Below are 16735 nucleotides of genomic sequence, written 5' to 3'. Positions count from 1 at the left end.
GAGAAATGCATATATATTAAGCCCTGCTAAATAATAAGCCATGACTTTCAACTTTTAAATTTAGTAAAGAAAAAAATACCCTAAAGCCTTTCAAGAAATAAGATAGCTTTCAGAGCCATGTTATGGTCTGTTAAGAGAAAAAAAAGAGAGAGAGAGAGAAAGATCAGAAAGAAGTGGGCAAGATAGAGGGGAATAGCCTTCCATTATGTTAAAAAACAACAACAACAACAACATTTTAAGACCTTGTAGAATACAGCCATCGTTGCACATTTGCAAACACAAGCTTATGTGATGGTATCTTCTCTTGTCACTCGTCTCACAGCAATAACTTGAGACAGAAGTTTCCCAAATACCCAAATTCTTAGATGAAAGAACTCACGTACACGTCCGTTACCACTGAGGACCCAAACGAAGCTCGTGGGTCCTGGAACCAGAGTCAGCCATGGCTGGGCTGGCACTCGATTCAATTTTATCCTCCAAAGAAAAAAGGAGCTAGTTTTGAGGAGAAAGAGTAGGAGACAAAGAGAGCAGGAATTAGGGTTGCAATGGACTGAAAAAATCTCTGTGTGTCTCCTCCATCCCCTACAGTCAGAATCTCTCTCACACACACGCAGACACACACTAAAAGGTGATGTCCACTCACTCTTGCCACGATGGTCCTATTTGGCTCCCATTTTTGTAAGCCCGGGTAACATAGCAACGCAGGAACAAAACTTGCTGGTCAATTGGTCATCGGCTGTAACTTTATCTAGGGGTACTGCCAAGACTTGTCCAGGAACCTAGAGACCTGACACGCAGTTCGGGAGTTTCTGTTTTAACACCCCTGAATAGAGCTTTCTTATTTGTCACTCTGCAAACAAACACACTGAGACCAAAAACACTGCAGAGACTGCGAAGAGATCCCACCTCCCACGCCAGCTCTGATCACCGGGCGCTGTGGGGAGAATTGCTCTGAGACTATCCGCAAGCTTGCTCACAGAGGGCTCTGAAAGTGGAAGCAGTGAGACCGATAATGTATTTGCCACAGTCGTGTTCGATAGACGCACACAAAACAATCACACACGTAGAACACCAGAGACTGTCACCTAAGGATCGATAGCGTCTGCAGCATGGTTGGTCTTTGGGTTGCAGCTGCTCCTTGGGACACACACAGCCTCCAGAAACATAGTGCCAATAGGATTTCTCTCACACTAACCCTGCATTAGTTTGAGTTTCTGTCCTACCTGGTTTGCGTGTTGTTGCTGCTATAATTTCCCCTCTCTGTCTGAGTTTTTGTATTTGCATAATCATGCCTGAATTATATAACTAGGTTGGAGAGACATCTCTGGCTAGTTAGGAAAATCAATAACTTTCTTTGATTTTAATTTCACACATTTGGTGCTTGGTAGCCTTCCTTTAGGTTCACTTGGCTCAATATATCCTGTGCAGCCCTAACCCAGTAAGGGACTGTATCCCTAACTTTGTTCATCTGTGCCCTTCACTGTGCTCCTCTTTGCGTCCGTTTCTCAAGGTAGCAATTTTTCTTTGGCATCTGCCCCTGTAAGGTCTTCGGGTCCTGGTAAGATCTCGAACTTGCCTCAACTGCCAAATCAATGCCCTCACAGACTTTGAAGCACTGGCCCCAGGCTCCAATAGCCATAGCCATGTCGATCATTAGTATCTCTCCGTGTCCATTGTTCCACTTCTGCTTCCCAGGAGGAACTACCCCATGATGCAGGGCAGGAAAGACAAGCTTCTAGGCAAACAGCCAAGAAAAGTCCTTAAGAAACTGACCCGTTTCAAAAACTTCCTTCTTCCTCATTGCTGCTACCTCTGCAGAGAAATTCCCTTTGAGCCTTCAAGTCCTTTTTTGACTCTTGCCTCCCTTTGGGCAGATACCAGATAGCAGCTTCAGTCCCCATTAGGGCACCCACGAGTGCGAGGAGACAAAGAGGAGACAGAAGAGGGATTTGACAGGTGATGAAAATACCTCCCCTTGTACCAATATTGTGCTTCCTTTCTATCTGCTGTGCCTCCGTTTGGTCTCAGGTGCCAACCCCACATGGCCCATGTACACAGGAGGTCGAGAGGGGCCAGAAGCCCTTCCTCACAGCAGGAAGAGAGCAGACGCAGCTTGTTAGCTTGAAGAGGGAGAAGTGAAAATAAAAGTTTTGTGGCATTTACCTGTCCCTTTGTAGAGGTCTGGCTACTTGTATACACTCCATCAGACTCTTTCTGGATGTCCTATTATACTTATAAAAAAAAACGGCAGCAACCGGGACTTCCCTGGTGGCGCAGTGCTTAAGAATCTTCCTGCCAAAGCAGGGGACACGGGTTCGAGCCCTGGTCCGGGAAGATCCCACATGCCGCGGAGCAACTAAGCCCGTGAGCCACAACTACTGAGCCTGCGCTCTAGAGCTCGCGAGCCACAACTACTGAAGCCTGTGCTCTCAAGCCTGAGAGCCACAACTACTGAAGCCCAGCAATAAGAGAAGCCACCGCAATGAGAAGCCCATGCACCACAACCAAGAGTACCCCCCGCTGGCCGCAACTAGAGAAAAGCCCGAGCACAGCAACGAAGACTCAACGCAGCCAAAAAAAAAAAAAAAAAAAAATGACCATCAGATGGTCCCATCACTGCCACCAGGGGAAAAAAATCATGGAAATTCATGAACACAAAATAGATTATCAAGTAAAAATTAAGAGTACAACTAATATTCCTCTAGCCATTTGGCAGATATCAGAGAGATAAAATTTAAATTTAGATTGATAAACCTAACTGTCAGAAAGGAAGAGAGAGATGGGTGACTAATCTGATTCAGGGGAAGAAGAAGGTATGTTTCTTACATTGAATAGATTTACCCTCCAGTCTTCCATGTGGGAAAAATAATATTTGCTTGTCTTTCATTTTTCAGCCACTTGTGACAAGTACACAGTCTTGAATTCCTATGATTGGATTAAATCACTATAAATAGACCTCGGAAAATTCACTCTGACTTTTATGCAGAGTGACTGCATAGAATAAAATAAAAGTCACTCTGACTTTTATTCACTCCTGGCACTTAGATGCAGGAATTTCACCTCTCCTTCCTGATTTTTTTTTTAAAAAAACCTTTACTATGCTTTTTTGGCCTGTAAGGTAGTTTTTTTCCACATGGTTTCCATATGCCAAGTGATGAAAAGTCTGCAGGAGGGGGAAAAATGCAGAATTGTATGCAGTTTGTTAACGTGAACAGAAGCCCTGGGAGGAATGCTTGTGTGTGACCCTTAGAGCTGGGCGATAATTCCAGGCTCCAGCAGGCATCAAACATAAATTTGATCCGAGAAAATCCTGTTCTAACAGTTGGTCTATTTAAATTCATTTACAGTGTGCTTAGTTGTGCTTCAATCACACATCTTATGCAAGTCACAAATAAATAAATATGTAATGCTCACCAGATAAACCAAGAGTTGGGTTTCTGTAGCTCTTCCCCTCTCATAGAAGGGATAACTTGCCTTAAACGATGCAGATGGCTGCTTCGATGCATGTTTCCTACGTGAGGGAGTAAAATAAAAATACCAGCTCATTGTAATCTGGTTTTAATGGGCCTCAATCTGACTTTGAGGGAAGAATGGAATCCACAAGAGACACGACTAGTAGTCCAGAATCTATACCCTGAAACTTCAATTTTAATTAAAGAAGGCTATGCCATTTCTCTAAATTGGTAATAAGCATTATTTTTCTTTTTCGGGAACTAAATTTTCACTGCTTCCATTTAGTAATCTTAGTCTAAGAAACTTTGCAGTTGACCTTCACATGAATGGACTGTATGTTGAGATAGAATCCCATTCCATTATTCCTATACACACGGCCTCGGTGAGAATATTTACTCCCTCTGATTGTTTGGAACTAATTTCTTGATTTATTTATCTTAGTTATATGCTAGATTATAAGCTCCTCGCAGGCAAAATACAATTCACATTGGACAATCTCGAGGCGTCTATGTTTTCGATGACGATGATGATTGGAATGTCTTCAATATCCTACCAGTGACTCCCATCAAGAGCTTTAAAAGAGTTACCATGATGTGGTTTTGAATTTCCAGAAGACTTGATTTTCTTTTAACTTCAACAAATATTAGTAGAAAAATCATCAAAGCCAGAGAGTGGGACAAGTCCTAGATTCAGCAATAAAGGCAGGAAAATATTTCATGGAGATGAAATGGAGTCCTACAGGTGCATTAGAGCAAAAGGCCAAAGACTAGCTTGTAGAAAGCATAAGTGGAGTTTTGCAATGAAGCTAAATTACAAGGTAAACTCCAGGATGGAATATAATAATTCTTTTTTTGTGTCTGAAATGAAAGTGAGCCCAAGGTGAGAATGGGCATCAACCTCCATCCTTCTGTAGGGTAGCCCAGGATACGGAAAGGAATGTTTGTATGCAGACGAAGACAGAAGAAAACCAGGCATCCAAAAGCCTCAGAGATATTAACTGGAACAATCGGGCCCCCTCAACACCACCAGACCTATGAGCATAGATGTCTTTGCTTCCAAGGTGCACTGATGTCTCAGCTTGGGATGCCTGTGGGTCTCTACATACAGGCTGCCCTCTGACGGGTACGTTCAGATCAGGCCCACCCAAGACTCACTGGTGTACCACAGACAGAGAGGGCCAATAAGCCTCTGCAAACTGAGCTCTCTGGTATCTCTGATCTGTCCTTTCACTCCAAGTGACTTGAAGAAACCGGGTAGTAGATTCTCTTGGTAATTTGGCTGAATAAGAAGAACAAGCCAAGCAAAATATTATTTAATGACCTCCCTTTCAGGAACTTTTAAAGTATTCACTTCAAAGACACCAAAGCATCCTTCCCCCACTCCCTCCCATTCCTACTCCAACCAAAGGGATTGCCTGTCTTCAGAAATAACCCTGAAGGAGTGGTTGGGAAATGAATAGGAGGCTGCCATCATGGGTGGGGCTCGCTCATTCCCCATGGTTTGGAAGGTCTTGGTTACTCAAAAGTTCTCATAAATCTTGTGTGTGTTATTCCTGCCCCAGTGTTCCCTTTCAAGGCCTCCTACTGTCCCTGAATAATGAAGAGTTGTCCCACATTCACTCCTGTCGTCCTTACTAGGGTCCAACCTTCAAGTCTCACTTAGTATTTCATCCCAATGACAGCATCTTAGCAATTAAACTTTCTCAAATTTACTCATATGGAAATGTCAATGCGACCAGGCATTCAAAAAGATATTCAAGTAGGTCTGACCTTTAACAGAATACACTCACCATTACCTGGAAAACAAGAAATAAATACTCTTAGCTGAAACTTTGTCAGCTGGAGCTTCTTAATTTTTTTAATGTAAACATTTTATCTATAAACCCAACATAAGGGTTTTTAACTACTCTTGAATATTTCTAAAAAGAATTAGTGTTAATGCTGGAATGGATATAAAAAATTATACAACTCTGTCATTTCTTAGATGAGGAAACTGAGGCATAAAGAGGTTAAGGGACTTGCTTAGGGAAATTATGCTCCAAAATTCCTTGTATAGTAATATTATTTATTAAAAATAGAAAACCCAAATCCCTACATACACTTTATTTATTTTTTTAACATCTTTATTGGAGTATAGCTGCTTTACAATGGTGTGTTAGTTCTGCTTTATAACAAAGTAAATCAGCTATACATATACATATATCCCCATATCCCCTCCCTCTTGCATCTCGCTCCCACCCTCCCTATCCCACCCCTCTAGGTGGTCACAAAGCACCAAGCTGATCTACCTGTGCTATGCAGCTGCTTCCCACTAGGTATCTATTTTACATTTGGTAGTGTATATATGTCCATGCCACTCTCTCACTTCGTCCCAGCTTACCCTTCCCCCTCCCGTGTCCTCAAGTCCATTCTCTACGTCTGCGTCATTATTCCTGTCCTGCCCCAAGGTACTTCATAACCTTTTTTTTTTTTTTTAGACTCCATATATATGTGTTAGCATATGGTATTTGTTTTTCTCTTTCTGACTTACTTCACTCTGTATGACAGACTCTAGGTCCATCCACCTCACTACAAATAACTCAATCTCGTTTCTTTTTATGGTTGAGTAATATTCCCTACATACACTTTATCAGTAAGCCTGTGACTCTTGTGTGACTCTCGTCACAGTGTGAAAACCACAGTGTAATCAGGGGTCTTTTCCTCTGAGGAGGCTATTCCTGCCCTTAATTTAGGTCTGACAGTTAGTGGAGTGGTCAGAGGCTGCTCACAAGTGGTCAACGGGTGGGATTTTCCTGCTGCATAAAGAGAACTCGTAGACCCAAGAGAAGGATTCCTCCCAGATCAAGGCTTTCTGGAACATTCCACTTTAATCTGTGAATCAGAGACAGAAACTGGAGGTGGGCCCAGTCTTAAAGTATAGCAGGTCTTCACCACGGCTCAGTGTGTTCACTCTGCTTCTAGAAGGAAGTTGCTGTCGAGTCAGCTAACTTGTTCTTTCTTATATCAGCTCCTGTGTCAGCCATGGTGATTTTCTGATTCTTCCAGGACTTGGGGTGGGGTGGGGGGTTCAGGGAGGAGATAGGAGGCAAAAGTGTGGAGCATGAAATAGTTCTGACACTGAACACATGGGGGAAGCAAGGGTGCTGTAGTGACCACCCCACCTCACACCCACCCCCAGAGCCTGGCAGGAACCCCTGGGCTTCCTAATTTAATATCCTCCATCCAGAGAAATTCCCAGGGAGGCACCACACCCCCGATTATCTCTATGTTCCTTGCACTTCCAACAACTCCACAGAAGTAAGAAAAGGCTCTCATTGCAAGGGTGGAAGATAAGATCTTGAAATATTAATCATTGTGTTTTTCTTTCCTTCCGGCCCTTCCTGACCTTTCCCCTAGTGGGCAGAAGTGTCTACTTTGCCTGCAGAAGAATTAAGAGTTGTTATGACTGGAAAGCCGAGAGACAGGAAAGGTTATTTTTCAGAATTTTTCTTTCCACTCAAGGCAGATCAGAGAGTTAATGCTAAAATGAAGATGTGCGGGTGGCCAGTGCCAGGAGGCCTGGTGGTGGCCTGGCTGGCTCCTGTCAACGGCTCACATCCCTGTTCCTCTCACTTGTTTTTCTCTCCACGGCTGGGCAAGCACCTCCCGTGTCACGTTCCCACACGTCACCCCAGACAACCCTCCCATGACCCGAGAAATTGCTGAGCCCGTCGATTTGCCCATGTGGACGGCCCTTTGTCAATGGTCCAACACCTAGAAAAGTGGACTCCTTGGCCCTCAGGGTGTGGTGGTAGTGAGGGGAAAGACCCAGCCGTAGTGTGGGAGTGGAGCTGGGGCTGGGAGTGGGGGAATTTACCCTGTAACACAGTAAGCAGTGGTGTTTCTAGAAGGACAGGGTATTTTTTTTTTAATTGAAGTATAGTTGATTTACAATAGTGTATTAGTTTCAGGAGTACAGCCTAGGGATTCAGTATTTTACAGGTTATATTCCATTAAAAGTTATTACAAGGCAATGGCTATAATTCCCTGTACTCTATAATATATCCTTGTTGCTTATCGATTTTATACATAGTAGTTTGTAGTTCTTAATCCCATACTGCTAATTTGCCCCTCCCCTATACCTCTCCCCCTTTGGTAACCACCAGTTTGTTTTCTGTATCTGTGAGTCTGTTTCTATTTTGCATATACACTCATTTGTATTATTTTTTAGAGTCCACATATAATGATATCATGTATTTGTCTTTGTCTGTCTGACTTATTTCACTAAGCATAAGATGGACCCTGCAGGTCCATCCATGTCACTGCAAATGACAGAATATATATATATATATATATATATCTCACCTTCTTTATCCATTCATCTGCTGATGGACTGCAGGATCATATGGTAGCTCTATTTTCAGTTTTTTGAGGGACCTCCATACTGTTTTCCGCAGTGATTGCACCAATTTACTTTTCTACCAACAGCGTACAAGGGTTCCTAGAAGGACAGGATATTTTGAAGCAATTTTTTTTAATTTCTGATGCCAGCCTTTCTAAATGCCTAAGGATTCTGCAGGGATGCTTTGCTGGTGGTGTTTATGGCTGGCCTCCATTAACTAGTCTGTGCCAGGCCAGTGCTGTGTACCTCCAAAACATTTTCATTTCATCTTTACAACTACCTAACAGAGTAGGTGTTACATCATGAATGAAGAAGCGGACTCTAGTCACACCACTTCTTAACAGGGCTGGATGATAGAGTCCTATCAAGTCTTCTATTTCCAAAAATATAGCTAGTTTTAATGATAGATTCGATTTTAAATAAACATAGGAAAATACATTTTCAATTGGAATTTGAAAGCTCCCCTGCTAAGTAAAGTAAAATCTGACCTACCTGGATTGTTTAAGACCCAGGCCCTAAGTTGGCTAATGTGCTAATTTAATCCAAATTTGTACAGGGGAGGGTCTCCCTTGGTCACTCAAATGAAAGCATAAGAATCAAAAATGTTTCTTTCAAGGACTAGCACCCTGGGTCTTAACCTCCCTTTCAGGGCATGGAGGTCCTGCCACTTGTCCCCCACAGCAGGCTGGCCCTGTCACCCCTCCCCAGTCACCCCATTCAGGAACCCGGAGGGGCAGTAAGCTTTTGGAGAGCTTTGCAGTGGGAGGAGAATAGCAAGGGAGACAGGTTCTTTATTAATATTCAAGTCCCATCCCTTGTAGGGGAATTTGCTAGGGAACTCCCTTTACAGATCATAAATAAAATGGACCGTTCTCCATGTGACACCACCCCATCTCAACACAGTTCAGTGCCACGTAATGAAGGGTAAATAAACTGACTGGGTCTCAAGGCTAATTTTAGGAGGATTGGGGTATTTGCAAATTAGGTCCCTCAATCCACTTTTTTCCCGTATATGTAAAGCAACATATTTCTGCACCATTTAAGAGAAAAGAAAACTAGTCAGTGTGAGCTGCCAACAGCTGGCGGACAACCTTGAGCACTGGCTGTGTTGGAACTGGTCCAGATTCCACATAAGGAGTTCATTTTGGGTTAGTCAGAAAAGGGAAGGAGTTGGCCCAGATTCTGTTCCACAAATTCAGGAACAAGGAGCTGAGATTCCCTTCTGAAATTGTTGGCGGGTGGCTCTGCAGGTCCATTTGCAAAGCCTATTTTACATCCACTTGTTCTCTGCCTGATACAAGAACACCACTAGCTGTCCGGGAGTTTCCTCTGACAACCCAGTGATTCAGTGCAGCAATTAAACCAAGTGAAGGTTAATTCTCTTTTCTCTATATCCCTTTTATGAAGACCTATTATTTCCGCAGACCCCAGATTTTTTAAGCTGCTTTTTCTTCTTCCTCATGAATTCTCCTCACCCTCACTTTGACTTTAGCTTTTGAGACTGAGGCTAAGTTCACTAGCATAGTAAAGAACTTAGTATTTCTTGAAGAATGAAATCCTCTTATTTTTCTAATCTGTGACTCGCTATTTCAGGGTGATAAATATTTCATGTTTCAAAATGGTAATAGCTATTTTTGCATTCAAAGTAACAAGTAATCAATGTAAGAAAAATTAGACAACACAGAAAGGGATTCAAAAAACTTAAAAAAGTAAAAAAAATCACCCCAAATCTCGCCACGGGAGGAAACTAACCACCATTAATTTTGCAGTAACTATGACTTTAGTCTTTTTTATTTTCTTTCGTTTGCTTTATTACAAAAGTAATCTCATTTTTTTCTCCATATATTTTGGATACTGTTCCATGGGAATAAAATAGATCAATGTCACTGTTTTTAAGAGGTGCATAGTACTGCAGTGTATAAATGTGCTTTAACTTATATTAACAGACATTTCTGCTAATATAAACAGTGCTGCAATGAACTCCCTGTACATATGACCTTGCCCACTTGTCTAGCTATTTCTTTATGATAAATTCTATGAGTAAACTACTAGATCATCATACACATTTTTTTCAAGGTCTTTGATACATATTGCCAAATTCCTCCTTGCCCCAGAAAACTTGTACTCATTTACAACCTCAGTGAGTTTATACGAGTGCATTCTTTCCTCATGCTCTCACAAATACTGAGTATAAGACTTTTAAAAAAAATTTTGCCCATTTGAGAGATAATAATTGGTGCCTCTATATTGTTTTATTTTCCTTTGATGATTAACAAGCGTGAATATATTTTAATATGCTAATAACTACATATTTTTTTTTTTTAAATTTTATTTATTTATTTATTTATGGCTGCGTTGAGTCTTCGTTTCTGTGCGAGGGCTTTGTCCAGTTGCGGCAAGCGGGGGCCTCTCTTCATCGCGGTGCGCGGGCCTCTCACTGTCGCAGCCTCTCTTGTTGCGGAGCACAGGCTCCGGACGCACAGGCTCAGAAGTTGTGGCTCACGGGCCTAGTCGCTCCGTGGCATGTGGGATCTTCCCAGACCAGGGCTCGAACCCGTGTCCCCTGCATTGGCAGGCAGACTCTCAACCACTGCGCCACCAGGGAAGCCCTACATATTTTTAATTGTTCTCTCTTGTGTCCGTTTTTCTATTGCGATATTCATATTTTCCCTCCTGACTTGTAGGAACTCATTACATACAAAGATAACATTTTCTAGACTGTATTTCAGGAAATTTTATTGCCCTTTGAGATATTAATAGGTATGCTGAGAGGAGAAAAAAGACTTCTATGGTCAGATTTAACACAGCATTTCTTAAACTTAGTTGACCATCAAAACTTTTCTTTTTTTTAATTTTTTTTTTTTACAGAACCCCCATTAGCATCGTTCAGGACACTGGTGTTCTGGGCAAGAACATTTGAGAAATCGTTCTGTAAAGGATAGTAAAACTTTATCTGTTACACATGTGGCATGATTTTTCCCCATTATCATTTGTCTTTTATGCTATATGATTTTTTTTTCTATATCGCTTTTAAGTCATGTATCCAAATCTCTCAGTATTTTCCTTTAAAGTTTAGTACTTTAGAAGTACTAACCCTGAAATCATACTTGTTTGGTTTGAATTCTGGCACCACCACTTGTTCGAGCTTGGGAAAATTACTTAACCTATCTGTGCCTCAATTTTATCATCTATAAAATGGGAAGAATAAATAGTAAATACATATATACTTGTTATGAGGATTAAATTACTTAACATCAATAAAGCACTAGAATTGTGTTTGACACAGAATCTCACACGATGATGCTAATGGGTTACTTTCTGGATGAAAAGAAAGTCTTTCCCCATATCTAGTTGTTAAAAAAAAAAAAGTCACTCATCTTCCTCTAAGAATTTTTACAGAAATTAATTTTGGTATTAATTATAGAGCAAAGAGTCTACTTTTCCCCCATTGGTTAGCCAGGTTTTTCCAACACCATTTATTAATTAATGCTCCCCTTACCATATACTATTACTTTCTTTTCTTAGATTTTTCTCTTCTGCTCAGTCTACTCTGATACCAAGACCCCTTCTTCCCTATTCTTTTCCAGAAAAGTCACAGCTCTGTTTGCCTGAATAAAGAGCACATGTTGGATCCCCTCTTAGAGTTGCCCCAGGAAACACTTGGCTGGGGTGAGGGACCTCGAAAGTGGGGTTTGGTTTTCTACGAGGCAGGCAGGAAATATAGATACCATATATAGACTTTCCGTTTTCACTCTTACTGTGCCTGTTGGTACCCACACCCTGCTGAGGCGTAGTTGTGGCTATAGCCAGAGGATCCCCTCAGGAATATTTGAACCCTACTGTTGTTCACTGTATCACAGAAAAATTAACATCCTCAAACTCCAACTGGCTGCTGTCCCTGCTGTTGCGTCCACCAGATGACCTCTAGAGGAAGATGTGGGGGGGAAGGGATACTAACCTGACCCATCCCAGGCTGTGGGAGGAGAGCCAGCTGGTCACACCTCAGAGGAGGGTGTGACACTGAGAGGCTTCAGAGAGGTGGGACCAGAATAGCTTCGAGAACGTTGCACTCAGAGCTGAGGGAAAGCTGAAGTCCTCAGATGACCTGTAAGGCCCAATGCAACCTTCTCCTTCGCTGCACCCCCTTACCTCTTGTTCACCCTTTTCCCAATAGCCTCTTTGCTGTTCCTCAAACATGCTTCCCCCTTGGGCCATTTGCATTTGCTGATCCCCTGGAATGTTCTTCCCCCATTGGCCACATGGCTCGTTCCCAAGTCAGTTTCAGGTCTTGGCTCAAATGTCAATTTGTCGGGGAGGCCATCCCTGACTGTTCTATTTAAAGCTGTGCCAGCTCTCCCTACCCTGTCCCTGCTTTATTTTTCTACATAGCACCAACCACTGTCTGACAAGCTCTTGTACTTTTTATTTATTGTCTATCTCCCCACCGTAGACTATGAACTTCCTAAAGTCTATATTCTGTTTTGTCCTCTGATATATTCTCAACACCTAGAACAGTGCCTGCCTGGCATGTATCAAGGACTCCGCAATTATTTGCAGATGAATGAACAAATAAGTGTGGCAGTCAGACAGCGTCACTTGTGTGAGACTGTGGGATGTGTCTGAGCCTGTTAACAACAGCATGATTCCTCAGAATGCAGCTGCCTGAAGGACTCTGGATTTCAAGCTAGCCTCTGCAAACAAGTCATTTCTAAAGTGAGGAGAAAAGGCTGCATCTCTTGAAAGAGCCAGCAGGCATCTGTCTGCAGTGATTTCTTTCATTCGACGCCCTGACTTCATACCTGAGGCTGCCACAGAGCCAGGCAAAAGGAAATGCAGGTTAAAACCGCAGAGAGATACCAGCACACACCCAGCAGCATGGTGAAAATGGAAATACAGAACATGCCGAGTGGGGCGAGGATGGGGAGGAAGGAACTCTTGTATACTTTGAAAAACTTTTGAGCAGCACGTAGCAAACGCAGACCCCGTGACCCATGACACCTACATAGACCCAACAGAAATGCCTATGTGTGGCCACCAAAAAGTCAGGTACCACAACAATAACACTGCCGTTACAGCAGTGCTGTTTGTAATGGCCAAACTCTGGAGCAAAAAATGGAGCAAAATAGTAAAATGGAGTTTTGAAAATATGGTATTTTCACATGGTAGAATAGTACACAGTACAGGAAATGCATGATCTCCAAGCCCGTGCAGTGATAGGGAGGAATTACACAAACATAATGCTGAGTACAAGTCAGACACGAAGGAGAATATAGTGTCTGCTTCCATCTGATTAAGATTATAAACAGGTAAAACTAATCCATGCTGCTGGAAGTCTAGCATGATTAGAAAGGAACATAAGCCATGCTTTGGGCTTCTGATAATATTATCTTTTTCATCTGGGTGCTGGTTACATAGGAATAGTCATCAAGCTGTATATGTATATGTCGACTTTTCTGGATGTAATATTTTTTGAAAACTAAGTTCATGCATTAGAACCACCAAATGGAGAGGCAGGCCATTCATTTCCTAAAGCTACTTGTTACTATAAGCTGAAACTATTCCAGGAAGCACTGCGCCAGCACCTGGTGGGGCAGGAGATGGATGGAGGCTGGAACACACCTCTGAGATGTTGCAAGAAGGGAAAATGGCAGGGGCCAGATGTGGAGGCGGGGAAGCAGGTAGAAAGCCTTGGGCACCTGGGGTTTGCGGTCACTTACGGCCTCATGCAGCACTGCCTCATGTCAGGGGCAGAATGGGAAAGACTCGGCAGTCTGCCTCGTGGAGTGCCAGTGGCCACAAGACTGTGCAGGTCAAATTTCTAACCAGATATGGAGGGAAGAAGAATGAGCTCTGCTTATAAATTGAATCTGAGAAGTTTTTTTTTAAAATCTGGGAACATTGTTATAGAAAGCAATAGAAAAAAGATAGCAGAGAGAGAGAAAAAAAGAAAATATATATAGAGAGAGGGCCTTAAATAATTTCTAAGGAGCCAAGCTGCAGCAGGAGCTCTGGCTGACATGTCTGAGATAGCTCTCTTATTTCTTTCAATTGGTGAAACAAAACAGGAAAGTAAGGATGAGAACATACAGGAACTATAAGGCCCAACTAGGGTGTGACGGCCGGTGTAGACGAGGATTCACCCCACACCAGACCTACACACTTTGGAGCACGCTGTGCTGATGACACCAGCAAGGTTTTAAAGATCTTGCTGCTACCATTGGGGCATGGGGTGCATAAAGAAAGAAAAAGAAGACCACCCCATTATTTTCTATTGCTGTGAGAAGAAAGGGAACCCCTCTTTAAAACTCCAGGAGTAGAGGCCACTTGGAAAAAGTTGGGAAGCAATGAATGAGCCAAGGAATTGCATGGTTTCCAGCCTTTCAGGAACAGGCTCTTGCTAGAGCAAACCTCTAGCCCTCACCCCTAGGCTCTGGAAAGGCCCAGCAGGAGAAGCTGCCAGGAGAGAAGAAACTTGGAGCCAGGTGGTGCTAGTTGAGGAGTCTTTAATGACACTTGAGAGCCATCACCTGTGCCATCACCCTGGTTTTGGATTCTGTGGCCCCAGTGCAGAAACCTCCCAGTCACTCCTACGTGTGGGAGCGGGCGGGGGAGTTGGAGAAGAGAACGCAGCAAACCCAGGAGGTTTGTAAGAGGTAGCTGTATGCATGGGGCCAGCCCTGGCCTGCCTACTCTACAAGTCCAGATGTGCAGGCAGCATATTTGGGCAGTTGGTATGGCTATTCTTCTCATGCATGCACTATGTGCCGAAAGCTACACAGAGAGAAAGAGAAAACATTCAAGCACTGGCTCGTCTCATTTCCTCTCTTGAGAGCATCTCAAACAGGTCTCTCGGAGGATGCAAAGTTTCAGTTTTGTACCTGAGGAGATGCAGATGAGGCCAAGGAGGACATTCCTAGCCAGAAGCCTAGTGCATGCCATTCATGAGCGAGCTGTACACTGTTCGTGGGCTGAGAGCCGTCTCGAACAGAGGTGCAAAACCCCTGACCACTTAGGGAAAGTCTACATGCATCACACTTTCTGAGAATAACACTTTAAGAGATGGTAGTTACTATCTCTGAGCCTCATAACATGTGCATTGTGAAGAATAAAAACCCAGATAAAATTTAGATTTGGATGGACTATTGCTTTCTAAACGGACACCAAAGGAAACCCGAACCCAAAACCTACGTTCAGAATGCCTAACACTGCTGACCAGAGACAACGGTTTTCAGTGCAGATTTTCAGGAGCCAATAGTATCAGATCCAGGTGTTCACAAGGACAAGGAGAAGACAATTTCACTCTGTTTTCAGTAATGGTCACAAGGCTTCTTAGAGGCTCCTGACACTATCTGGTAGTTGATGGAAAGGATGGTGGCTGGTATGAAATATCTGGTGGTACTAATTTCTTTGGATAATAAAATTGTACATTACAAGACCTCAGAGGCCCATGAATTCTGATCTTCAAAGTTCCAGAGCTGCCTGGAAGAATCAGGATTGACCTTGTTCATTTTCAAATACAGGTTCCACTCCATGTTTAGCATCATAACAGGGTAAGGGCAGATCCTGAATAGATCTCTTCTGGCATTCATTGGCCATTTCCCACAAATCTTAGAGAATCAAAGTCCTGTAGGCTTAGTGGATAATTATAGGCGATTTCAGGATAACTATGCCATTAAGGCAAGCCCCTTTTCTGACCAGACCCAGGGATATCAGGCCAGAACTAAAAAAAAAAAAGAGGTCAAAAGAGGCATCCCCTGGACAAGAGAAGCCAGGGCTCTCCATCCTTTTGAACCCTTTGAAAACTGGTAAGGGAAGACCTCTAAGCAGACAGTTAAGGCCTTAGTGACCTGTTTCAGCCAGGATCCTGCACTGGTATCAGCTTATCACACCTGGTGTAAATCCTTTAAACACATTCCCATACAGAGAGTCTCAGAGCTGGGTGGCATCAGGAAGATGCCAGGAACGTAGCTAAATTCTGCTGGCACAAGCTTGAACTTCGTGAGGTCCAATATCTTGTTTGTAAGTCAGAACTTTTGGCTCTGAGTTAGTGAGATACAAGTTCTAGGAGGTGTGCCTATGAGGTACGGGGTGAACAGCAAAACCCTCTCACCTCCGGGCCCACCAATGCCAAGCAAGATATAGCAACAGTGACAGGTGGTTGTTTTGGTTGACTCTATTTTCAGGATGGATGTTCCCTCTTGCAGCTTCACCGATAGGATGCCACCTCTCTTGCGGGAGTCAGAGTCATATGAGACTCCCAGGGTCCAGAGAGATACAGTATCCGTCACACCAGAGAGCTTGGAACTTTCCAAGATGGAGCCAGTGTTGGTTCTCACCTCTCCAGCTCTTGGTAAATGTAACTGCTAAAGCTGGAGGGACCAAAGAGAAATTCAGAATAGGTGACGGTCAAGGAAAGAAACCCAGGACCTCCTGTTAGACTAGACCAGAGTTTTCTCTAAGTGAATTTGAATTTGGCATTGAGGTTGGCACAAATTTTAATAATATACCACAACTGCTTGATGGTGTATTATTAAAATAGGTACTGGAATGTTCTCTACAAGACATTTTTCCCCAGGAGTATTAATAACATATGGTTCTGAGAGCCTTATAAAGCTTTGAATGGAATATATGAATGTCGGAAAGCTTTACACCTTCTGGAAGTCTGTCCCTAGAGGGCAAAACTCTGGTGGAGTGTTCTACTTACGAGTCCCACCCTAAAAGTTTGGGTGATACTTAAAATAATTGTTTTTAATTTTTTATTAGAGTATAGTTAGTTGATTTACAATGTTGTGTTAGTTTCAGGTGTATACAGCAAAGTGAATCAGTTATACATATACATATATCCACTCTTTTTTAGATTCTTTTCCCAAATAGGCCATTACAGAGTATTGAGTAGAGTTCC

This window comes from Eschrichtius robustus, chromosome 13 (genome assembly GCF_028021215.1).
Source record: "Eschrichtius robustus isolate mEscRob2 chromosome 13, mEscRob2.pri, whole genome shotgun sequence".
Taxonomy (NCBI): Eukaryota; Metazoa; Chordata; class Mammalia; order Artiodactyla; family Eschrichtiidae; genus Eschrichtius; species Eschrichtius robustus.
This window is presented reverse-complemented; position numbering follows the sequence as displayed.